The 25,483-nt window shown below is 44.9% G+C and overlaps 1 protein-coding gene across 3 annotated transcripts in view; it reads right to left on the reverse strand.

Moving 5' to 3' along the window:
- The window catches only part of KIAA1958 (KIAA1958 ortholog), a 172,291-nt gene that overhangs the window by 45,144 nt on the left and 101,664 nt on the right, over positions 1–25,483 (reverse strand). The gene's annotated exons all lie outside the window — the stretch shown is intronic.

The raw sequence follows: 25,483 nt of genomic DNA on the forward strand, positions 1-25,483 counted from the left end.
GCACAACACACCCAAAGGAGGTTTGCAAATAAGCATACAATGCATAGTTTACATGAGTACAAATAGCAGAGGGGGACATTTCAACTTTAGGGAACACCAAAGAAAAAATCATTGATATTTAACAACACAGTACTACACAATTTCACTTGGATTTAAGATCACCTACGCGATCCAGATTTTTTCTTGATAGTGGAACCATTGCTCCAGGAGACACTAACCTTTTCTTCAGCCAGGGAACCTTGGCAGAAGATCAAAATCTGTAAGCAACTTTTTATAGGCCTCGTAAGACTATTTTTGAAGGCCTTCCTGATCAGTGACATATCAAACCAGCTGTTAATTAAAGCTCAAGTTACCACTAAGATAATTTTCATTAGGTATCGGTTTTTTTCCTGAGCATGGCATGAAGAACATGAAAAGGAAAGGGGTCCTTTTCATTTGGGTTACAGGTGACATTGGAAGACTGTTTTCTCTTCATGTACAAACAATCTTTCCACAGGAGGATGTAAGGTATAAGCATGAAGGTGGAACTGTCGTTACACATATGTGAAAAAGCTTAATAATTTTAGGAAAGAACTGCACACAAACAGGCAAAACTTCAATAAATTAACTGTAAGAGATAATTGCTAACAGAACTTGGTTATTGTATTTTCCATGTAACAGGCGGAAAGAAATTCAGCTCTTCTCTAATATATCAGAACAAATCAACTAACAAAACCCCCCACTTGCTTTGTCCTTAAAAATTGTGCTATATACATATGTTTACAGCCACATATAAGTACCACCATTTGCATTTCAGTGGAGCCAAATACCTAAGAATCAGTTTGACCTACCATGTTTCCATTTGCTAAATCTAAAACAATGGTTTTCAACCATTCAACCATTTTAGACTCAAAGTATTCCTAAGTAAATGCCAGCTCTCAGTTTTCATTAATTTTTTACTTCAGAAAAATAACAGAGCAATTCTTCTGATGCAAAGAACTCAGAATGCAACAGGCCAGAATGTATTCTGGATTCTATGGATTCCTAATTGAAATCTCTGGGTTTATCTTGTGAATCATGTTTCTACACCTCACAGTGCTAACATTGTGTGGCACCCCATGGCATCTTTGAAAGGCTCTTGTGGCACACTCTTTTTGAGAATCACTGATCTAAAAGATCCCCTTCTCTCATGACACCCTTAGGATCTCCAGCCTCCCTCCAGCTAATTCCACTGAATTCCTCTCCCTTCTGGCCTGGCCATCCCAGAATGGAAGGAATATATTGAGGCCAAGTACTGCAAAGCTTACTCTATCGGGAAAGCACTACTACATATAATAATAATAATACCATTATGCCCTCATCTCCAAGCACCCCAATCCCCCTAGTTCTTGCAGTGAATAACAGGAGTAGATATGTAAAATTTAAAGAAGAAACAGAACCAAAAGCAGGAAAATAAAGGTGTACCATCCCCCTCTAACTGCTATTTATCATCTTCATTTTCTTCCTGAAATGTTGACAGGCATGTAATCAGGTATCAGACGTATAAGTTTGACAAGGTGTCATATTTACATTTCCCCCTCTGATCATTATGACAAGGATGAAATGTTTTGTAGTATGCACATAATTCAACCCAAAGAGTTAGTTTCCAGAGACTCAATGTGGGTGCATCTTGAGGTGTCTAGGAGAAATCCAGCTCCAGTATTTCCTCTTCTGTTCTTATGAACATAGAGGAGTCATCTGGACCTGTATTCAAATACCAGCACAAAAAAGAGCATAATTCAATTACCATAATGTTTATTCCAGGAGTGTCAACCTCATCTAATCCCCAGACTGGCCAGAGTGCAGCTTGCATCTTGGACCAACCACAGCACGGCAGTCCCAGACCGGCTAAAGTGGGTGCTGCAGGTGCTGGATCTGCTATGCAGGCATGGTGGTCCTGGATTGGCTTGCATGGGTACTGCATGCAGGGTGGCACCCAGATCAGGGCCTGGGTCCTGCACACAAGGCTGGTCTAGCATGCATCGCAAGTGGGTCAACTTGAGAATCAGGGTCAGCACCAGGGGCCAGATGATGGAGTGATGTGGGCTGAATCTAGCCTGCGGGTGGTTTGTTTGACACCTCTCTTTTACAGTATGATGCATGTTACCAAGTGTATTATTACGATTAAAACAGGGGTCCTGTAAAAATGCTGTCTCTTTTAAATTACTTCCACATTGGAGGTGCTTCATTTATAAGATATTTTTCCCTTAGCAGCCTGCAAAAACAAGGTGATTTTGGAGTGAGAGAATTAAACCACATCCTATCTGCTTTATACCTCATCTTCCGCAACAATAAGCATTCGGAATCAGAAACCTGGGGGAGATTGATTGATTGTGAAAGCAAATGAATTGACCTACAGCTTGTTTTTCAGTAGCAGTATTGGTTCTCCACTGCCAGAAATAGCAAAAAAAAATGTTATTTATTTATTTTTTGGTCAGGAAACTAGGGGAATCTGAACAGGAAGATGCACAATTCTAAATCCTATCCTGTTTGTCAAACCAAGCAAGAGAAACAGTTGAAGTCACCTTGTTCCTCCTTTTTCTATATAAAAGGCAAGAGTTTTTTGTGATACCTCTTACTGGAAGTATAGTTGGAGGAGATTAACACCTTGATTCAATGAAGTAGTTAAGCATGTGCCTAACCTCAAGCACTATCACTGGTAATCCAAGGTTCCTATATGCTTCAATGCTTTCTGCCTGCATCTCTGAAATACATAATTAGAATGGCTGGGACCAGATGAACATAGTCCTGCATGCTACACCTTCTAGCTTCCTTTCCCTCAAGGAAAAAAAGACTGCCAAGTAAAAATTGTGGCTTACAAAATGTTAAAAGGTGGAATGTGGAAAAACATTAAGAAGGGAAGGGAAACAGCTGTGTTTTGAAGACTGACCACTGTTTATGTTGGAATCAAAGAATCTGCAATATTCTCTAATGAAGACTTAATGCCTAGGATGAATCCTATTAATTTTGTTGGGTACAGCATTGAAAGGAAGAGCTGATACCATTCAGTGAATGAGAAAAGTACACCCTGCATCAACCACCATTTATTTTAATCCTCTGTAAGTAATCAGCATTTTGACTGACAGCCCACATTTCCTCCCCACATTTTAAATACAGCTTCTGTATAAACAGCACATATAATGGGTTAGTTTTAAATATGTCATAAATTATCACTTGTTAGAGGCTGACTTGTCACAACATAGGAGTGACACACAGTCAGTCACTTGCATTATGACACTTTTTCTTGCCTTGTGAAGGTAAGTGCAACTAAGCTGTTATAAATCCTACGCAACTTTAAGATCCTTTGTAGTTACCATTAACAAATCAATGCCTTTGGCAACAATATGCAGAGTAACCTCTCCACTGTCTCCATTTCTGATTAATTATTTCAATGCAACATTTTGCACAGGTGGTAGGTAGTTTGCATGGTGAATATTAAAAATAACAGGCCAGATTCTCATCTGGTGTAAATCTATGCAGCTCTTCATACTTCACAGTCAGTAGAGCTCCATCATTTTTTCCCAGCTGCGAATCTGGCCCAATGGCCTGAATATCCTACTGAGTCACTCTCCTATTTTATGTTACTTGAATTCTCTGGGGAATCAGTCCCACTTTGTTTAAAACTCCACACCTCCATTAGTATCCCACAGGAGTAATGGGCTGGTTTACCATAAGACTGAATTAAGAACCTACAGATGAAAACTGTGAAATAACCAAAACCATCCCAACAATGGGATTTGTAAAAGACTTAACAGAGAGGTAATAACTGCATTCTTGTTTTCCCACACTTCATTAAAATCATACTTCTGTCACCTCACCTTCAGGGAATGAGGTTGAAAGAAATGTTATATGCATGTTAAATATTTCTCTCTAAACAATAACTACCACGATCACATGATCTTTGGATTCCAGCTGCTGGGATTTTACGAAAAAAGACTGAATATCATTTGAGAACACAGTTATTTAAAGTAACACCAGAGCGCCCCAAGGGATGAAAAGGTTGAACAGTCACAAACTCATCCATGACCGTTTCAAGCTGGACATAAGGAAGAACTTCTTTACTGTCTGAGCCCCCAAGGTTTGAAATAGTCTGCTGCTGGAGGTGGTTCAAGCACCTACTTTGAACACCTTCAAGAGATATTCGGATGTTTATCTTGCTGGGATCCTATGATCCCTGCAGACTTCCTGCCCCTGGGGCAGAGGGCCGGACCCAATGATCTTCCAAAGTCCCTTCCAGCCCTAGTGTCTATCAATCTATGAATCTATAATCATAAAGAAGGGAAGAACACAGGACCTCCTTGGCCATCAAGCCCAGTCCCCAAAATATGCACAGATCTTCTTATAAGGATTTGACACTCAGGAGTGCTCTTAGAAAACTGAATTTTATTTCCTGATCAAACTCCTTTGATCTAGGTCAGGATGATAAAGGTCCCTATCCCAGTCCTTCCTTTACTACATCCTTCTGAATTAAGATGGTGGGCTCTCCTGAGGAGGTCTTGTCCTCTTCCCTGCTAATAGCAACCAGAAAAACATCTGGGATCAAGCACAGATTCTCTAACCCAGATGAATACAGATTTATAACCTGCTGAGAATCCATACTACTCAGTTGTATTCAGATTCTAATTTTGCCTGTACTGTAGCTCCAATTAACAAAAGTGTCTGAAACAAGCAAAAACTTATTTCTACTCTGTTCTCTTTCTTACTTCTCCAGTCCCACCTCATTGAACTATCTCAGCATTTCACTCTCTATAATGTAAATATATTCTCACCACATCCCTTGATGTAAAGAAATATTATTCTTATTTTCTGAATCAGAAACTGAGGCACAGAGACTAGATGACATGCTGAAGTGTCAAAAAAGGTCAGCAGTGGAGCACAAAAATGAACACATCTTCAGAGCCCCCAGCTTACAGCCTAATCTCTGAACTATTCTTCCTCCATAAACTGTGTTTAACACACTCACAACTACTACGATTCTTGTCTTTTTGCAATTTGATCTCATTTCAGACAGGTCCTTAAGAAATGAATTACCAATTGAGGTGTGTTTTTAATTCTTCATGAAAAATCACCAGCTAACACTATGTAAGAGAACTGTATTTAAACTATTCTGTGATGGTACATAAGAGGGAAAAATGTATTTGCTTTTGTTCCAGCCTCAGACACCAGTTTCAAGGCTCACTGGCACAGGGGTTGCAGTACAGTATTTGTGTGAGACACCAGAGTACTCTATTCTTATAGACAGTTTCCATATTGATGTAAATGACTGAACATCTTGACAGGTAGATCATGGAAGAAGTTTAGTTGTGGTTGGTTCTTTCAGAAGCTCTGTACGCCACTAGTGGAAGTCTGTTTAGTGCCTGTATCTCACTCTGATCAGAAGAATTCTTTGGATGCAGAAGACTTTTGTGCAAAGAAACACAAACATTTACATAGTATCAAAAAGAAGCTAAAGTGCTCTCAGCTTCAGGCCACAAATGTAGAGTATCTTCCATGATCACTTCCTATTGCCACTGTACAATTATTTTAAAGAGACTGTCTCACATTTGCTAATAGCAAACTTACAGGCAAGGCCATGGTCAAGTTGCAGGCAGCCACAGAATTCAGAAAACAGTCATCTGGCCCTTTATTACATCACAAAATAAATATTAGAAAGTCATCCTCTCTCTTCATACTTGAGAAAGGAGAGTGAAGGCAGGGGTAAGAATAAGAGGTCTCTTTGATACAAGTGTGTCTGAGCTGATGTAGAACCACTCCGGTTTAAGAGATCCTTCAATCAGGAAGAGCACAGCACTTGGAGAATGCTATTTCTGGCATTTTCATTCCCACTAGCTGTTAATAATTATCTGTGTGTGGCAATTCTTACACACATACGCTTGTGTGCAAATGAGCACGCACACAGACAAACTATGGAGGAGCCTTAGGAGGAATTGTACTGATTTTAGTATTGTTCCTATTATAAATTGACCCCACATTTTAGGTTCAATTTTAAGGGGGGGGGGGGGGAATCAGCCCTCTCTCCCATGTCCCATAAGTCAATAACTATAGATATGGCCCTTGAACTCCTAGTGCCCTTACAAAATCCACCAGGAGACTCAAATAACAAAAGGAAAGTATGCACAGGGTTAAATATTAAACAAAACACTAAAAATACTTTAAAAAACCCACAAAAAACAAAAACAAAACCTGCCCTGGAAACATTCCTGATTTGGGATTTCTTTCTTGCACGTACAAAAAACACTACAAGTACAAACCTCATTCCAACTTTATTGTCCTTCCCACCTCTGCTTTATCTGGAAAACCAGGTGTTATGGAATGGCTATGATCCAAATGTCAGGGGCCCAATTATAGGTGGATCCAGGTGCAAATTTTATTTCATAGATTTCATAGACAATAGGGGCTGGAAGGGACCTTGAGAGATCATCGGGTCCAGCCTTCCTGCCATAGGCGGGAAGTCAACTGGGATCAAGTGACCCCAGCAAGAAATATATCCACCTGTTTTTTGAAGGAGTGCAGAGTAGGTGCCTGCACCACCTCTGGGGGGAGTTTGTTCCAGACCCTGGACACACACACCGTAAAGAACTTTTTTCTTATATCCAGGCTAAATTGGCCTTCCTGGAGTTTATGGCCATTAGACCTTGTTATCCCTTGGGGAGCTCTGGTGAACAGCTGTTCTCCCAGGCCCTGATGTACCCGTCTATGTAATTGTAGGCTGCCACCAAGTCTCCCCTAAGCCTTCTCTTCTCCAGACTGAAGAGTCCCAAGCCCCTCAGCCTCTCCTTGTACAGCCTTCCCTCCAGGCCTTGGATCATACGCGTGGCTCTCCTCTGGACTGTCTCAAGCTTCTCCACATCCTTCCTGAAGTGGGGGGGCCCAATACTGGACGCAGTACTCCAGCTTCGGTCTCACCAGGGCCGAGTAAAGTGGGAGGATGGCTTCCCTGGTTTTGCTTGAGATGCATTGGTGGATGCACACCAGAGTTTGGTTAGCTTTGCCAGCCACAACATCATTTTGGTGGCTCATATTCATCTTGTGGTCAATCAAGACCCCCAAGTCCCTTTCGGTCATGGTGCTAGTGAGTGTAGCACTGTCGAGCCTGTAAGTACGTTGGAAGTTCTTCCTACTGAGGTGAAGCGCCTTACACTTCTTGGCATTAAAGGCCATCAGGTTTTGGTCGGCCCACCTTGAGAGTATGTCCAAGTCATTCTGTATCCCCAGCCTGTCCTGTGGTGTGACTGCCCCCATAATTTGGTATCGTTCGTGAGCTTAGCAAGTTCACATCTGACTTCCGAATCCAGATCACTAATGATGTTAAAGAGTACCGGCCCAAGTACCAAGCCCTGAAGGACTCCACTGGTCACCCTGTGCCATGTTGATTTGCTCCCTTCAACTAGTACTCTTTGGGTCTGACCCTGTAGCCAGTTGCCTAGCCATCGGACCATATGATGATCAAGGCCACAGTTCCCCAGCTTAGCCATGAGGACATCATAGGGAACTAGTTCAAAGGCCTTCTTGAAGTCCAGATATATGACGTCCACATCACCTCCCTTGTCCAGGGCGCATGTTACCTGGTCATAGCAGGCAATGAGGTTGGTCAGGAATGACCTACCAGTCACAAAGCCATGTTGGCTGGCATTCAGAAGCTTGCCTTCCATCAGTTTGGTGTTGATGGATCCCTTGACAATTTTCTCGAGGATTTTTCCAGGGACAGACGTAAGACTGATTGGTCTATAGTCCCCCAGGTCATCCCTCCTCCCTTTCTTATAGATAGGGACCATGTTGGCTCTTTTCCAGTCATCCGGGACCTCGCCCGAGTGCCACAATTTTTCAAATAACTCTGCCAAGCGGGGTGCAATGATGTCTGCCAGCTCCTTCAAGACTCTTGGGTGCATTCCGTCTGGGCTCACGGACTTGTGAATGTCTAGTTTCTCAAGGTGTTCCCTCACCTGATCCACATCAATTTTAGGCCCACCACCTGCTCCTGGATTGGTTTGTGCCATTCCTGACAGTGTGATCCTCCTGGGAGGGTGAAAAACCAATGCAAAAAAGTCATTTAGGAGATTGGCCCTTTCTTCAGCATCAGAAGTCAGTTGCCCTGTTGGCTCTCTCAGGAGTCCAGTGCTATCCTTGCTCTTTTTCCGACTTCCCACATATTTGAAGAAGGATTTTTTGTTGTCCTTGATTCCCGTAGCTAGCCTAAGTTCGGTTTGTACCTTGGCTTTTCTCGACCACTCTCTACAGGTGCGGGAGAGTGTAGAGTAATCCTCTTTGGTAATGCTTCCTGTTTTCCAGCTGGTGTAGGCTACTCTTTTGAGCTTAATAAGGTCCAAGAGTTCCTTATTCAGCCATGGGGGCTTCTTTGCCCATTGATTGCATTTCTTGTGAGGTGGTATGACTTTGCCCTGTGATTCAAGGATTATGTTTTTAAGAAATAACCATTCCTTGTGTACTCTAATTGCCTGACTGACCAATTCTCTCAGTTTGCAAAACTCAGCCTTCCCAAAGTTAAGGACTTCTACTTTACTGCTGGCTTTGCCTGCTCTTCGGTGAACTAAGAATGTGATCAATTTGTGGTCGCTGTCACCAAGCTTCTTCTTAATCTGCAGATCACTCACTAGGTCCACCCCATTGGCCAAGACCAGATCAAGCAGTGCCTCTCCCTTAGTCAGTCCTTAGACCTCCTGGGTTAGGTAGAGGTCATCGATGCATGTGAGGAAGCTACATAACCTGTCAGATTTGGCCGTGCACTTGTCCCAAGAGATGTCAGGGAAGTTAAAGTCCCCCATGACGATCATGGATCGGGAGTGCACGGCCTCGACCAGCTCGTTATTGAATTCTTGATATAGGTCTTCCCCTTGGTGGGGAGGTCTATAGTAGACTCTTACAAATAAGTCACCCTCCCCATGTTCTCCTCGTATCTTGACCCAGTTGGTCTCAAGATGCCCTTCCTGGTTTGGAATTTTGATTTGCAGGGAGGTGAGCTGATCTTTGATGTAGAAAGTTACACCCTTCTCGTAGAACAGTTAGTAGGAGAGTTACTGACCCTTCTCTATGTGAAAATGATTATGACCTGGTAGGAATTACAGAGACCTGGTGGGACTCCACCTATGATTGGTTGGTGGCAATAGAGGGCTATAACTTGTATAGGAGAGACTGTGTCCAGAAGAGGGGTGGGGGTTTCATAGTAGCTAGGGTCAGGAGGGACCTGAACAGATCATCTAGCCTGACCCCCTCCCCAGCACCACCTGGGGTGACAAGGAACAATGATAATAAGCTGATGGAGAATAGGTTTAGGTTAGAGATCAGAAGGCAATATTTTACAGTTAGGGTGGCCAAAATCTGGAACCAACTTCCCAGGGAAGTGGTCCTCGCCCCTACCTTGGGCAAATTCAAGAGGAGGTTGAATGATCACCTGTCTGGGGTCTTGTGAACCCAGCATTCATTCCTGCCTGTGGCATGGGGTCAGGCTTGATGAACTGTTCAGGTCCCTTCTGACCCTAGCTACTATGAAACTATGAAACCCCCACCCCTCTTCTGGACACAGTCTCTCCTATACAAGTTATAGCCCTCTATTGCCACCAACCAATCATAGGTGGAGTCCCACCAGGTCTCTGTAATTCCTACCAGGTCATAATCATTTTCACATAGGAGAAGGGTCAGTTCCTCATGCTTATTTCCCAAGCTCCTGGAGTTTGTGTACAGGCAGTTAAGTCTGCCATGAAAAGCCTAATGCTTCCCTGAGGGGTTTAGCGGGACCTTTCCTTGGGCTGTCTCCCATTGGGTTGCCCAAGTTATTGGTAGTGCAGCTAACATGACTTGGGCTAGAACAGTTAGTATACCGCTTATCCCCCAATTGTCTCAGTTTAAAGCCCTGTCAAGAAGGTCAGCCATTCTGGCCGAGAAGAGCTTCTTCCCTTTCCAGGTGAGATGGAGGCCATTCCTCCCCAACAGTCCGCTCTCTATGGAGTGCGGACTGTGGTCAAGGAAGCCAAACCCACCGTGATGGCACCATCGCCGGAGTCTTCTATTCACCTCACCGATGCACCTATCCTTCTGGAGCCCAGTCCTTTCAGATAAAAAAAGCGCTATGAGTATATATTCTTAAATGTAATTTTATAATTCAGTATTGTCATTTCTTTAGAAACTTCTGAAGCCAAGTAAGGTTTACCTTCATTGTGGCAGAACACACCAGATATGCAGGTTCAGTGATTCAGGTATGTCTAGCCAGCACAGAGCAGTACCATATACTAAATTGCCCAAGCCAATCCTCCATGAACCGGAATTGCAACCCTGTTTTTGGACTCATTTGCCCTGCCACAACAACCCCATGCAAACACTTCCAGCTCAGCAGTTAGCATGGTATGAGCTAGCTCATGTAGCTGCGCATAGTGCTGCCCTGCTCTGGGTAAATTAGAGTCAAAAGGGAAAAAACAACTTGAAGGCTATTATATCAGGTTTGACATCTAACTGCGTCTGACCTCTACTGGATCAAAGGAATAATGTAGTTGGTAAGGAATACTTTAAACTAAGCTTGACACTATTCTAATTTTACCCTAGTTATCTGATATCACCACGAACTCTTGCCTACCAATTAATACTCCCCTTTCTAAACACCATAGCTTATAGGCTGAAGTTTATATATTTTTATGTTTTCATCAAATGCTTTCAACTTTTTGCAAAATCTCTAGGATTGCTGGTATTTCTCAATTAAAACCCATTTGTACACGATGTTCCAGCTTTCTGGCCAAAACCAATTACACTTATGCTCAATTGACTTCCCCACCTCCAAATCAAGCAGTATTCAGATTTCCCTTAAAAATGTGAGTATAGATTCCATGTAAGTGTGCACAGAAATATTTATAACCTTAAATAGGTATCATTTTATTCCAATAAAGAGTCACTAAAATAAATGTAATCATCTATACATTTTTATTACGGTACAGTATGTACCACTAAACAGATATTAATTTAGTCCTTGGCAATAGTCTTGTTTTTGACATGCTTTTTCTTTCTCTCACCTTTCGACAATACTCTGTAAAGATTCAGCGTGAAAGTCTTGCCCCATTGAAGTCAATGGCAAAGCTCCAACTGACTTCTAACAGAGCTAAGGCTGTCATCTCATATGCTAGAGAAACTGGAGCCATCAGTGCCCAGAAATGGGTGAACATTCTTTAATCACTCAGCACCTGATAGATTCAGGCCTTGGTATGATGGTTGCAGCTGATATACAGTAGTGTAAAACAGCAGAGCTCCCCCAATTTCTGCAAAGCATTGTGCAGTTGCACTCCAGCTGTGAATCTAGCCTTTTCCATTTAGTTATTTAAAATAAAACAAACCACTTCACATTTAGATTAAACAGGCCTTTTTCAACTTTTCCCTTTCTTTCCTATCTTCCTTTTATTGGTTTATTTAAGATAGTGGTTTTCAGACTATGTTCTCTGGAACCTTGGTGTTCTATGACAGGTTATCAGGGCACTTGGATGAGAAGGTGATCAGGAACAGTGAGTGTGGATTCACCAAAGGCAAGTCATGCCTGACCAACCTGGCTGCCTTCTATGATGAGATGACTGGCTCTGTGGATGTGGGGAGAGCAGTGGATGTGATACACGTTGACTTTAGCAAGGCTTTTGATATACTTTCCCACAACATTTTCACAAGCAAGCTAACCAAGTATGGGTTGGTTGGATGAATGGACTATAAGGTGGATAGAAAACTGGCTGGAGCATCAGGCTCAAAAGACAGTAATCAATGACTCTATATGTACTTGGCAGCCAGTATCAAGTACAGTGCCCCAGGGGTCAGTCCTGGAGCAGGTTATGTTCAATATCTTTATCAACAACCTGGAAGATGGCATAGAGTGCACCCTCAGCAAGTTTGCAGATGACACCATGCTGAGGGGAGTAGTAGATACCCTGGAGAATAAGCCTAGGATTCAGAGAGACCAAACAAATTGGAGGATTGGATCAAAAAAAATCTCATGAGGTTCAATAAGAACAAATGCAAAGTCCTGCACTTAGGATGGAACAATCCCATGCACCAGTACAGGCTGGGGGCTGACTGAATGCGCAGCGGTTCTACAGAAAAGGATCCGGAGGTTACAGTGGACAATAAACTGAATATGAGCCAACAGTGAGCCCTTGTTGCAAAGAAGGCTAATGGCATACTGGGCTGCATAAGTAGGAGTGTTGCCAGCAGACTGAGGGAAGTGATTCTTCCCCTCTATTCTGCGCTGGTGAGGCCACATCTGGAGTACTGTGTCCAGTTTTGGGCCTCCCACTACTCAAAGGAGATAGACAAATCAGAAAGAGTCCAGCAGAGGGCAAAGTAAATGGTTAGGGGTTGGGGCACATGACTTATAAGGAGAGGATGAGGCTTATTTAATCTACAGAAGAGAAGACTGAGAGGGAATTTAATAGCAGCTTTCAACTACCTGAAGGGTGGTTCCAAGGAATATGATCCTAGACTGTTCTCAGTGGTGGCAGACAGGGTCATCCCTAGTGTGGGGGCAAATTGGGGTGACCGCCCCGGGCCCTGCGCTTTGGGGGGCCCTGCGGACAGTGCCGTACAGGCCCTGCCGTGGCCCTGCCAGCACTGCCATCAGCAGCTTCTTCGGGTGGTTGCCACCTCTCCCCCGCCGCCACTGACAGCAGTTTCTGTGGGCAGTCTCCACCCCTTCTTGCTGGCAGCTTCTGTAGGCAGTTGCCACCCCCCTCCCCTGCTACCGCCGCTGCTGCCAGCAGCTTCTGTGGGCCGTCGTCACCTCCGCCACCAATGCCAGCCTTCACAGGCAGTTGCCACTGCCCATCCCCACTGCCAATGCTGCCACCGGCTTCTACAGGCAATCACCACCCCCAGCCCCTGGCCCCACACAAGCTGATATGCCCTGGGCTCTGCACACCCATAGAGAGGGCTCTCGTGGCAGGTGACAAAACAAGGAGCAATGGTCTCAAGTTGCAGCAAGAGAAATTCAAGTTAGCTATTAGGAAGAGCTTTCTCACTAAGAAGGTAGTAAAGCACTTCAACAGGTTACCCAGAGAGGTGGTGGAATCTCCATCCTTGGCAGATTTTAAGACCCAGCTAGACGGAGACTTGGCTGGGATGATCTAGTTGGGGATGGTCCTGCTTTGAGCAGAGATTTGGACCAGATCAGTAGTTCTCAACCTTTTTTGTACCAGGACACGTTTGTAAATATTGATGGCCAGTCCTGGCCCAGTGCCCTTCACTCCTGACCCACTGCTCCCCCACCCACCAGCCTCAGTGTGTAGGGCATGGAGTAGGTATGTGGGGCAGAGGGGGGTAGGGGTAGCGGGGTATGTGTGGGGCATGGGGAGCCCCAAGCAGCCTCTTGCAGGCTGGATCTCTGCCAACCTGAAAGGTAAAAGCCATAGCTTCCCATGTTTTTCTCTTTTAAAGAAGAATCAATTTTTAAAGTTTGTCTGTGACCCTTTCATATATTCTTGCAACCCACTTTGGGTTGTGATCCATGGGTTGAGAAATGCTGGAGTAGATGACCTCCTCAAGTCCCTTCCAGCCCTCATTTTCTATGATTCCACAAAGAGATTAGAAGTAATTGGCAGAGTGTGCTGGGAGGCAGTGCACTGTCACTGCTGGGCTGGGTCACTTGTCTTTAGGACAGGGGTGAGGGGTTTCACAGCAGAAAGAGTTATATGAAATGGTTTTGTGAATTTAGAAATTTTGAAAACCACTGAATTAAGAGATTAGATCAGGAATTGGTAATGTTTTTAGGCAGAGTGCCTAAAACAACCACAGCATCAACTTGTAAGATGTTGGCATGCCAGGGTGGACAGTGGAGGTGCATGAGGGGTCCAATCCTTGATTTGGCAGTACAGCCCAGCCCCTTCCCCAAGCTGCACATGCCAAGTAAAATGCCTTTGCATGGTACGCTCTGGTACACGTGCCAGGGTTTGCCTACCCCTGGATTAGATAGTGTTTTTTTCCTTTTAGATATTTGCCACACTTAACAGCCTCAACAAATCCAGGCAGATACTGTAAATGCAAAATAGCAAATTTCAATTGAAGGGGTGAGGCATGAGACAGCTTCAGTGACCTTTTTTGTTGGTCTTAAAATTTAACTTTATATCACATTCCCCACCCCCAACACACAAATGCACACACACCTTAAGTGCTGCAGTGAAAGGATGCCCATTGTAATGGGGTGGGGGGGCAGACATCCACAAAAAATAGTTTTGTGCCCCCCCATTTGGGGCTGTCCACTCTGCACTTGCCTGCTATGCCTTTGTTGTTACTTTATATATTTAGACTGCAGGAGGCTACCCCAATCTTGGTGGTGCAGGCTATCTTTGTTGCCCCAGCTTCATGGGCCACTACACATGGCTCCAACCTTCCCTACACTGTGTCCCATGCCTTGCAGATGGCCCTGTCAGTGTTATGTCCAGTTCTTGTCCAATCCAAATCACTCTCTCAACTGAACTGCACTTCAGCTCATGCCTAACTGGACTGCTAAGTTATCATGCTCAGTAATTCCTTAGTTTCATTGTTTCATAGTTGGTAGGTTCGGAAGGGACCTAAGCAGATCATCAAGTCTGACCTCCTGCCATGGCAGGAAAGAGCACTGGGGTCAAACGACCCCGGCAAGGTAATCATCCAGCCTCCTTTTAAAGACCCCCAGGGTAGGAGCCAGCACCACTTCTCTTGGAAGTTGGTTCCAGATTCTAGCCACCCTGATAGTGAAGTAGCGCCTCCTGATATCTAGCCTGAATCTACCCTCTGCCAGCGTGTGACCATTATTTCTTGTCACTCCTGGTAGTGCTCAGGGGAACAGGGACTCTCCCAATGCCTGCTGGTCCCCCCTAACTAGTTTGTAAATGGCCACTAGATCCCCCCTCAGCCTTCTTTTGTGGAGGCTGAACAGGTTCAGGTCCCTTAGCTTCTCCTTGTAGGGCCTGCCCTGCTGCCCCCTGATCATGCGGGTAGCCTTCCTCTGGACCCTCTCCATGTTGTCTACATCCCTCCTGAAGTGCGGCGCGCAGAACTGGACGTAGTACTCCAATTGCGGCCTGACCAGTGTCGCATAGAGAGGGAGGGTCACCTCCTTGGATCTGCTTGAGATGCATCTGTGGATGCATGACAAGGTACGGTTGGCCTTCCTAACCGCGTCCCCACACTGACGGCCCATGTTCATTTTGGCATCAAAAATGACTCCAAGATCCTTTTCTGCCTCTGCACTGATGAGAAGGGAGTTCCACAGCCTACAGGTATGCTGCTGGTTCTTCCTCCCCAGGTGCAGTACCCTGCACTTGTCATTGTTGGTACTCTGCACTTGTCAGACCTGGTATGTCCCACCCAGTATGCTCAGCTCCCTGGAATGTCAGACTAGTCTTACCTGGTATGTCCCACATAGTATGCTCAGCCTCATCCTGCTGGCGGGGCTGGGTTGGGACTGGACTTGGAACAGATGGGAGTCAGGCGGGCTCAGCTGCAAGCCCTGCTGCAAGCAGCCTGGGGCTCCACGGTTGGCAGCAGCTACCAGAGCCTGGGCTGGCTGCAGCCAGGAGGCTGCAAACAACTGCTCTGGGCTCCGGCATCAGCTCCATACCGCAGGTGCATGCGTTTCTCAGAGCAGACAGTGGGGATAGGGCCTGAGGCAGCATAGGCCTCCCGCTGTCCATTCTGAGGTGCATGTGCAGTCGCTGCCAGCATGGAGCTGATGCCAGGGCTGTGGAGCCTGGCGCAGCTGTTTGCAGCCTGCTCACTGCCTGCTGCAGACACCTCAGGCTGGCTACAAACAGCTGCGCTGGGCTTCAGAGCCCAGTCATCATCTCTGTGCTGGCAGCAGGGAAGAGGCCAGGGTTGCACTGCCTCAGACCCCTCCCACACCATCCACTATGAGGCGCAAGCACACCTGCTGGTATGGAGCTGATGCCAGAGCCCAGAATAGATGTTTGCAGCCTCCTGTCTGCAACTGGCGCAGGCTCTGGGTAGCTGCTGCCAACTACAGAGCCTGGTCTGCTTGCAGCAGGGCTTGCAGCTGCCCAGCCGCCTGCTGGGAGCAGCTTGGGCTTCGTGGCTGGCAGCAGCTGCCTAGAGCCCAGGCTGGTGGTGGTGTGCCAGCAAAATGGTCTCATGTGCTGTGCTTGGCATAGATGCCAGGGGTTGCTGACCCCTGGCTTAGGCTCTCCTCACTCACAATAGCCTGGCCTTCCTGCCCAAGCCCTTCTCACCTTAGAGGTATGCCCTTCCCCCTTAGGGGTGTTCTTACACCCTCATGACCCAGTTCTCTCAGGCTCTTCCCAGCCCAGTTCCTATCACAGGCCCCTAGCCTTTAGCCACCACCTTCAGGTGACTCTTCCAGTCACCATCATGTGGGCAGTGCTGGTGCTAGCCTCCACCTCTTGACTGTGGTCCACACTGCATCAGGACCTTTTGAACATCCTTTGTCCTGGACCTGGGATCGGGCCAGTCGGGGTGTGTCAGGCCCTCCATGGCATTGGGTCACCCCTCTTCAGTGGGCTTCCACCCTTCAGTCCTCTCTGGGCCCTGACCTCATTCCAGCCAGCCGAGGTGTCTGAGGCCACCTCTGCGGCCATCTGCCCTCTCTCTCCCTGGGCCCTCCTCTCTGAGCCACATCACAACCTACAAACTCTCCTGGGCTTCAAGCCCCACCATGATCTTATCTGCCATGATTCCTGGATACACACTCTGGCCTGGCACTGCTCTTCCCATGCCCTGGGCCTCAGTGCTGTCAGGGTCTACTCAATCTTACCCTGTGACCTGGTACCCTAGCTGAGTGCCCAATTCTCTCAAGGCTGCTAGTCCTTACCCTCACCCAGATGTGGGTGTGAGCAGCCCCTGGTTCCAGCTGCCTGTACTAAGGGCCTCTGGAGGCCCTTAATATGGGTGGTTCCAGATTCAGGGCAGACCCCCTCTACCTTCCAGACCCCTTGTACGAGCCACTCCTCTTTTGGGGCTGTCCCAACACCAATCCAAATCAATGGGATGGAAATGTATTCTTAAGCATTTCACTTAATAAGGATGGAAGGCAGAATTGAGTTACATCCATGTAAATCATGACTGTGTTTGGAGCCATCAGAAGAAAAATAGGAGACCAAAATTTCAGAATGAACAGAGGCAAAGAAAAATATGATGATTTTCATACGGAAGGCTGGGCAGGGTGGCACCTTAGAGACTAACTTGTTTGGAAAGGCATCCTATTTTGTATGCAGCAACTTACTTCATGAGATAATGTATGTCCAGGGGTGGATCCAGAGGGGTTGATGTGGCACAGTTGTACCCCCGTTTCAGATTACATGGCTGGATCAGCAGCCCCCAAAACAGGTAAAACTTCCCTCTATGCTCAGCTGCACATCCTCTCCCTTTTGATGCCCTTCCTTTCCTACCTGATGTCATTGTTCCTAATTGACAGGGGGCAAGGGGAGCACTAAAACTGCTCCTTCCCTGCCCCAGCTGGGCTGCATAAGAAGTCAGGGTCTAGCCTAGCCAGGGATAATGGCAGCAGCTGCTGTAGGCAGGTAACCCCCTGCCCAAGCCCCTTGGGTACTCCCTGTGAGCCTGGGAACCAGCTCAGGAAAAGAGAACTGCTGTCTGCTGCTTCTGCTGTTCCCCCTGGAGCCCCTATATTCCCTACACAATCCAGCTGGAGGTGGGCAGGTTCATCTCTGGAGCTTCCCTTGCCCTGGGTCATTCAAGGAGGGAGGAATGGAAAGGGAGGGGGCAGGATGTGCTTCTGAGCCTGGAGGGGAAGGGAGGCAATGCTGGCGAAGGGGTGTTGGGAGTAGGGGGTTGGCAGGATTCTTACCTGAAAAAATCCAAGTGCTGCTCCTATGGCATACTCTGCCCACCCCTGTGGTGTGGGGAAGCCTGGGAGAAAGGGTGTGACCTCCCTTGTGCCAGTTTCTGCTCCTGCACCCCATCCCCCACTTTACAAAATGCTGGATCCACCTATGCATCTATAGTATTGCATCTCTAATGCATCCAAGTACCAGCAGTCAAGAGATGCTTTTTGGCATGAAGCAATGTAGAACCAACCCAGATGCTATCTGATGATGCCTAGAAAGCTTGTGCCTTTCTGAATGAATTGGTCTCTAAGGTGCCAGCTTGCCCTGTCTTCTGCCTGACTTTAGGCTAACTACCTCTCTCTACTCAAGCCTTTCACAGAAATGCCTCATTTAATAAATTATACATGGTATTTTAAAAGTAATCAGGAAGCAGAGGGAAACTACAGATTCTGGTGCCAAAGGCCTTTTGTTATAATTAAGTCATGGGCCTTATTTTCCACAAGGACTCAGCCTCTGTACAGTATTTGCTCTCTCCCCCTCCCCCTTTCCTTCCCTGCCCCAAGCACAATGAATGGAAATTGCATAGTTAGGTGTCCACCTACCCGACATGTTTATACAAAACTGCAGGCCCAAATTTTAAAGCTGTTTTTGAAAATTTATCCCTACACTGCTTCATGCCAAAAAAGATATCTTGACTCAGGTGCATTAGAGATACTATATTACAGAAAAGAGTTCCCTACTATCAACTAGAATAGTAGTAGGCAATCTTTTCCAGCTGCAGCTGGAATGACCCACCTCAAGTCAGAGGCAGGCAGGTGCTAGGACCCACCTGCAGCTGCTGCTTTTCCCCATAGTTGAAGCCTCCCACCAAACCCCACTAAAACCCCACATCTGCAGGACAGATCCAATGGCTCCATGGCTGGATCCAGTCCATGGACCGTGTGTTGCCGACCCCTGACCTGGACTGTGACCATCAACTTCTTTCTATGTTGTACAACGCATAATACAAAAAGAACTCTCATCCTAGGTTGTGGCTTCTAAAAGACACCCTGGTTATAGATAATTTGTGGCCATACTGAATAAAACCTAATATTTATGAAAAGATTCCTTCTGGGTCCCTATTTTTCTACTGACCCAACAAGGCAAATAATATACAATATCCTCTTGAGCACTGTCCCCTCAGAAACAAACACTGGGAGGAGCTGGAGGAGAAAAACAAGCAGAGGAGAAACATATACCCCTAACCTTCAAGTCTCCCATTTATGTTTCTCCGTGCTGCTGGAGAATTAACACATTGTCATGTGTGCCCTCCAACATTTTTTTTAAATGGATTTGTACCAATGGGCAGAAGGAGCCATTGTGTTGTGCTTGGAAGCTTAGTTGTCTAATTTAAAAGGAGTGTATTGGAGAAGACAATGCACTAGGTCTCAGCAGAGAAAGCCATGGCTACGCATTCAGAAAGAACTGTTTGCCTGCTTGAGATTTAAATGCACTTCAGACAGCAGATAAGAAATAGAGTCACAAGATTTGGGGGGGGTGGAGGGACAAGAAAGGGAGAATATGACCAAAGGAATGTAAAAATGAGAGCAAACAACGAAGAAGTAAATGAAAAACAGATGAGAATCCTCATAATTTGAAATCTAATTGCATGTCACTGTTAGAATGAGTCACTAACTAGGGCAAAACAGAGAAGCAAAGAGAAGAAAAGAGGGTATGTAATAAATATTTTATTGCATTAATCATAATAGGCTGCACTTTGGTCTTGGCTAAAGCATGTTCTTAAATCAACTTTAGAATGTGATTGCAATTTCAGGCTTAGGAGCATGAAGCCCACATGACTGTAATTAATGCAATAAATCATGCTGTGAAGCTTTCTACAAAGCCTGACAGCGCTTAGTTGATATATTGCTTATTAGAGACTGCAGACATTTCCCCCCCTATTTTATTATACTGTCAATGGCAGTGAATCAAAAGGTAGCTTTTTCTATCCTGTCTGAACTATCTACTGAAGGTGTAATACATAACACGTGCAGTAAGCTATTGCTATCAACTGTTGATAATACAAAACATAACACACAAAACCCGCAGAATCTCATCTTACCATTCTCTTCCTTACTTTGGTTTAACAAAGTAATAGAACTAGAGCTTGCTTATTAAAAAAACTGCCCTTTTATATTTAAAATTCTAGCTGGGAAAAAGTCACTAACTCAATTTACTTTTCTTTTCCTGACAATATATAATCCAGCATGAAGGTAGCAAGTTAGCATAATACTACCCAAAGACTTCATGTTTACTAGACATTTTAACAATTTTTAATGCACATATACAAAATGAATTCATCCTTTCATGTGGTCAGGTTACATATCAAGCTCTAACAACCAGTTCTTTACAGCATAAACAACCTTCAGAAAGAGTAAAATGTTACATTTTCCAAGCAAATCATTTTCCAAAGGTGCATTTCTCCTTTCTACTTTAGACATACGGTTAAGCCTATGTTATTAGAGCTGCACTAAATTTACATTCAGCTGTACATTGCAACTTGCCATACAGTCTATTTAAATAAATTCAGGATTTTCAAATGTTCTTCTGTACTAGTAATGCATGTATACACACATTTGTATGCACACACATACACTTGCAGCTCAGGATATTGCTGTTATCTTCTTGCCATAATTATAGAGCATAATTTTTGTTGCCTGGTTTGCACTGTGATTTCCATAAAAAGAATTTGTTATTCCAAAAGAGCAGATAAATAATCTGTTCCACTGTTCCTGAATGAATTCATAGTAAAAACTATATCACCTAACACTTGCAATGGAGGGAGACAGGCTATAGCTTTATGCATGCAATTATGGATTTATGGTTTACATATATAATGTATGCCTTCTGTACTGTACTAGTACAGTATATATTCAGATTAATGTAAGAACTACGTTTGTGGGTGGTATATTGGGCGTGTTATTTGTCAACACGTAACATTCCCATCACTTGACAGAAGCCAAGGAAGAGAAGGAAAGTCAGAGAGAAGCAATCTACATAGAGGAAATAAGTAACGTTTAATCGACAAGTAAAAAAAAACCCAGACCACAGCATATGGCTGAGCAACTAGAGTTGAGTGCCAAGAACAGTTTTCGTGTCTTTTGATTTGTTTTCTCTGAGGTTTAACCAGTAGCACAGGGCAGGTCCCAAACAATTGTCAGGATGAACCTTATTTGTATATTTGCCTTTCTTACAAACCAGCACTGAGGATAAAAAAAATAAGCTAGTATGTGCGCATGAACAGACGCATGCGTACATATTTGATGGTCTGACTATGCTGCACCCAGGGGAAGAATGCCAAAGTTAGTAGGTAGAAGGGAAAATTTTTGAATATGAAAATATCCCAAGTTATAATTGCTCATGCCTGCCTTAGGCCTTACTGGCCACACTAGAAAGGCAGTGGAGTAGGAAGAAGTAAAGGAGTGTAAAAGAAATCTATAGATTTCTTAGGGTGATATTGGTTATTGGACCAACTACATAGTTGGGATAGAGTTAGATAAGCTCTTGAATGCAAGACATTCTTCTACAGATTTCATGTGATGAAGATGAATGTCTCTCATTCAAAAGCTTGTCCAATTCCATACCAACTATGCAGTTCGTCCAATAACTGAATCACCCCAAGAAACCCTTGCCTCTTGCATAATTCTCAGACCATCACAGCTACAATATACTCCAACACTACTAAAAAAAAAAATCTAGGCACAGACCAAGCATTTCCAGATTCTTCAAAGGCTGGGTCTACAAATACCACCTTGCTTGCAGTTCTTGGAAAAAGACTGAGTGAGAATTTGCATTATAGAGAAAGAACCTTGTCAGAACAAACAGGGGCTGAATTTCTCCCAGCTCTGAGTGAAACTGAATGCAAGGTATTCTTGGCTGGTTTGCCCATCTCTCCAACTCCAAACATGGCTGCATCCAACTGATCATCTGGATAGTCTCTTTCATTCTCTCTCTTTTCCTTGCTTCCCTTCAAAAAGACAGAACAGATAATGTATCTGCAGCTCTAAAAGGGAGAGTTTGGATGCAAACCATGCCAATATCTTAAGAATTTTGGATCCCCGGTGAGTAAAGCCCCTAAACACATCCATAATTCCAGCCCTATTTAAACACTAAAGTGCATGCTGAAAATCTCAGGAGAGCAAAGTAGGTAAGCGTCTGTATACCCATATGCTTAAGACTCTTTAAGTCAGTGTGACAATTCATCTGTTTCCCTGTTTCAGGGGTTAACAGTGAAAATAACAGACATAGTTCAAACAAGAATTTGTGTAGCTCACTTGAAGCTGCCACAGCCACTGTTGGGGTTTTGGAACTCACAGGTGGCTTGGACCTTTGTTTTATACTTTGTAGCCACGTTAACACTAAGGTCACATTTAAATATCCCCACTGTCACTGGTCCACTAATGATAACAATGGCAGGATAGCACAGTTCCCACGTTCCCAAATTCAGTACAGACCTAGTAAAAGAACACACCCTATTACCTTCACCCACTTGCTTTCTATAGCCCATATGTTCTCCTTTGAGGACATCTATCCAAAGCACCAACTCAACCTACTTTTCCTTCATTCCTGAGGTCAATTAAAAAGATTAGTTTTTAGATCAGCATTCCAAGAGAGAGGTTTCATTACCTCAGCCCCAAACAGCATTAACACAGAAAAAATATAGAGCCAGCTATATATATGACTCTTGGGTGGGATCTTCAGATATTTTCATTCTTGACTTACCTCTGCTTCCATTGCAGTCAGGGGCCCCTGCAGGAAGAGTGGAGCCAATTATCAGAACTTCTGAACATCCTATATTAGTGAATGGTTGATTCCATGTTCTCGCTTTCTTCCTCCCCTTCTCTCTCCCTATCTCTCTTACTTTCTCCTGGTCTGGCCTTAGTTTAGATTGAACCTGGTCTTCATTTATTTTTTGAAGTTCCATTGTTTATATTATATTATATTATATTATATTATATTATATTATATTATATTATATTATATTATATTATATTATCTGCATACAGATGTAGCTATTTTAGCCTGGTTTATGATTAGCCAATGGTTAAATGACTTCAAGAGATGCTTTCATCATAAATATGCAGTTCCTGAAAAACAATACCAGAAAGTAGCATTGGTCTAAAATGGAGTCCAAATTAATTCAGCATATAGACATATATACTTCTCCCAGATTGTGTGCTCTTAACCTCTTTAATGTCATTAAATGGGTGCTAGAGGTGCAAGCTGGTGTGCAGAATACAGCCAACACACTTAATAGCCAACATCTAATGAAGCACAAAAGAACACCTTCACTAAGATCAGTGTGTTTAACTCATCTCAGTCAGTCATTGCCAAAAGCCATTATCCATTGGCTGCTGGATATTTTATGCAATATGAGCTCTTGGTCTCAGACCGTAGCTCATATTCACATGAACAAAGACTATGTTATTTGCACACCTCAGCCCTTTGTTCTCAAAAACTCTCCTGTAAGTATGTTTTTAGGGTGATGTAGACAGCTGCCCTTACTGGGTATTCCAACATGGTGGTCAAGCTCGGTTTTCCCAAGTGATTATACCCACTGATTATCATGCATGAACAGTACCACAGAAAAGCAAAAGGCTTGCTGTATACTTTCCTCTAAAGGTGAATTATTTTTATTTATTGGAATACAGTTAATTTTATATAACTATTATATAAGGGGATGCGTGTTGCCAGGGCAGCATGGAGCTCGCAGTGACAAAGAGATCCCTGCACAGCCTCACTCTGCCCTGCAGTGCCAGGTTGCACATGATGGGGTGAAGAGGCCATGATGGGGGAGGGCAGCAGGGCAGGAGCCTGAGTCTGCAGAAGCCGGCCTGTGCCTGCCCTGTGCACAGATCTGGGGGGCACAGGTCCTCCCTGCCCCCTGGGAGTGTGAGCAGTGCCAGGCAATTGCCCTACCTCCCGCCCTCCAGATGAGCTGCCTGTGACCCCGTCCCGCTCCCTGCTGGGACCCTGCAGCTGGGCATTGCAGCCCCAGGCCCCAAGCCCTACACACTGCCTGGCTGGGCAGCATTCCCAGCCCTGCCCAACTCCCTCCCTCCCTCACTATTGGGGCCTCAATCTCCCCTCACCCTTACCTGTGCGAGCTGATCTCCAAGCTGCCTGGCAGCCATGTACATGCACATGGTGCCCCATGTCTAACCGCCCTCCTCCCGCTCCCTCTCATCCCCCTGCAGGCTGGAACTCTGCCAACCTGCAGAGGGCTCACTGCAAAATTGCAAAATCTGCGGGTTTTTCCATAAAATGAGATATTCACATTTTTCTCCAGTAAAGGAGAAATCCATGGTTTTATTCAGTTTTCCATGGGAAGCGGAAAACCCAGTTCCTTGATCATGTGTGCATGTATTTGAAAGCTCAAAGCCGTAGTCCAAGTACAAGGAAGTATTTAACCACATGTTCTTCCAGCCCTACTTTTCTATGCTTCTATGTTTAATTTTAAGCCAGTACTTAAATTCCATTCCTTCCTGACCAGAGTTAATCATGTATTTAAATCCTTTCCTGAATTTTGATGACAGTGACTGAGCAGGGTTAAATAGTCAAATACTGGTTTCAGCTAAAAACAAACAACAAAACTACCACTGATTTCCGAATTTGACACAAGATTTGGACCAGCTTGAGAGAGGTGAGGATCTTACCTGCTGGGACTTTATTAAGTTGATTACTTCCTCTTTAAACTGATCCTTTATTAAATACAAGTACACCTCTCAGTGACTTGGAGAGCAATGGGGAGCTTACTACTATAATTAAGGGAAGCTTCTAAACAAAGTTGTATGGTACTGGTGCCTCTACATGGTGCTGGACTGTGCAGTTGTTACTGTGCAGTCATTAAGTACTTGCTTAAGCGATGAACTGGAGTTACTGTGCAGTCCTGATGCCACATGGGTTTTTTTCCCATGATACTGTGCAGTAGCTTGTTGTTACTGCACAGTAGCACTGACATCATGGTTCACGTGCATTGATGCTACATCACCATAGCAATGAGCAATGGCTTTTTGAAAATCAGCTCCTCTATGTCTAGGGTGACCATACATCCTGGATTTCATAGTCTGTCTCAGCATCCTGACTGTTGGACAAAACTGAAGCAAAAGTCCCAGATTGGTGGGAAGCCACCTGCACGAGCCCGACTACTGACTGACTATTGGTCAAATAACTTCCAGCTCACAGCCCAGTGGAGTTGGGACCAGGGAGCAACTACCACCACTGCCCAGAGCCCAGTTAGGGCTTCCTGAAGGGGAGAGGGGGCTCGGACCCCTGCCCCTGGAGGGAAGCTGGGTTTCCTCCCCTACTGCCACCCACCTGGCTGCCAGTGACCCATATTTTGGGGACGCAGCTCCAGGCTCTGCCCTGGGACTGGGGCCCCAGCTGGCTAGTAGTGGAGTGAGGCACTGTGTGGCCACATAGGGGATGGAACCCAGCTATGAGCCTCTACCCAGTTCTGCTCCTGGGAGCCACAGAATTAAGGAGGGTTGTGTGTGTGTGCGCACGCACATGCTAATCCCCCCTGGCACCTCCCCTACTGGATGCCTCTAAAATGATTATGGTCACCTTATCTATGTCAGACCTTTAGGACCTCTAGAATCCACGTTCTGTATCAGCAGAGTGTACCTTGAAAACGCTGCTCCAGAGCCAAT

Source organism: Alligator mississippiensis, chromosome 3 (genome assembly GCF_030867095.1).
Source record: "Alligator mississippiensis isolate rAllMis1 chromosome 3, rAllMis1, whole genome shotgun sequence".
NCBI classification, from domain to species: domain Eukaryota; kingdom Metazoa; phylum Chordata; order Crocodylia; family Alligatoridae; genus Alligator; species Alligator mississippiensis.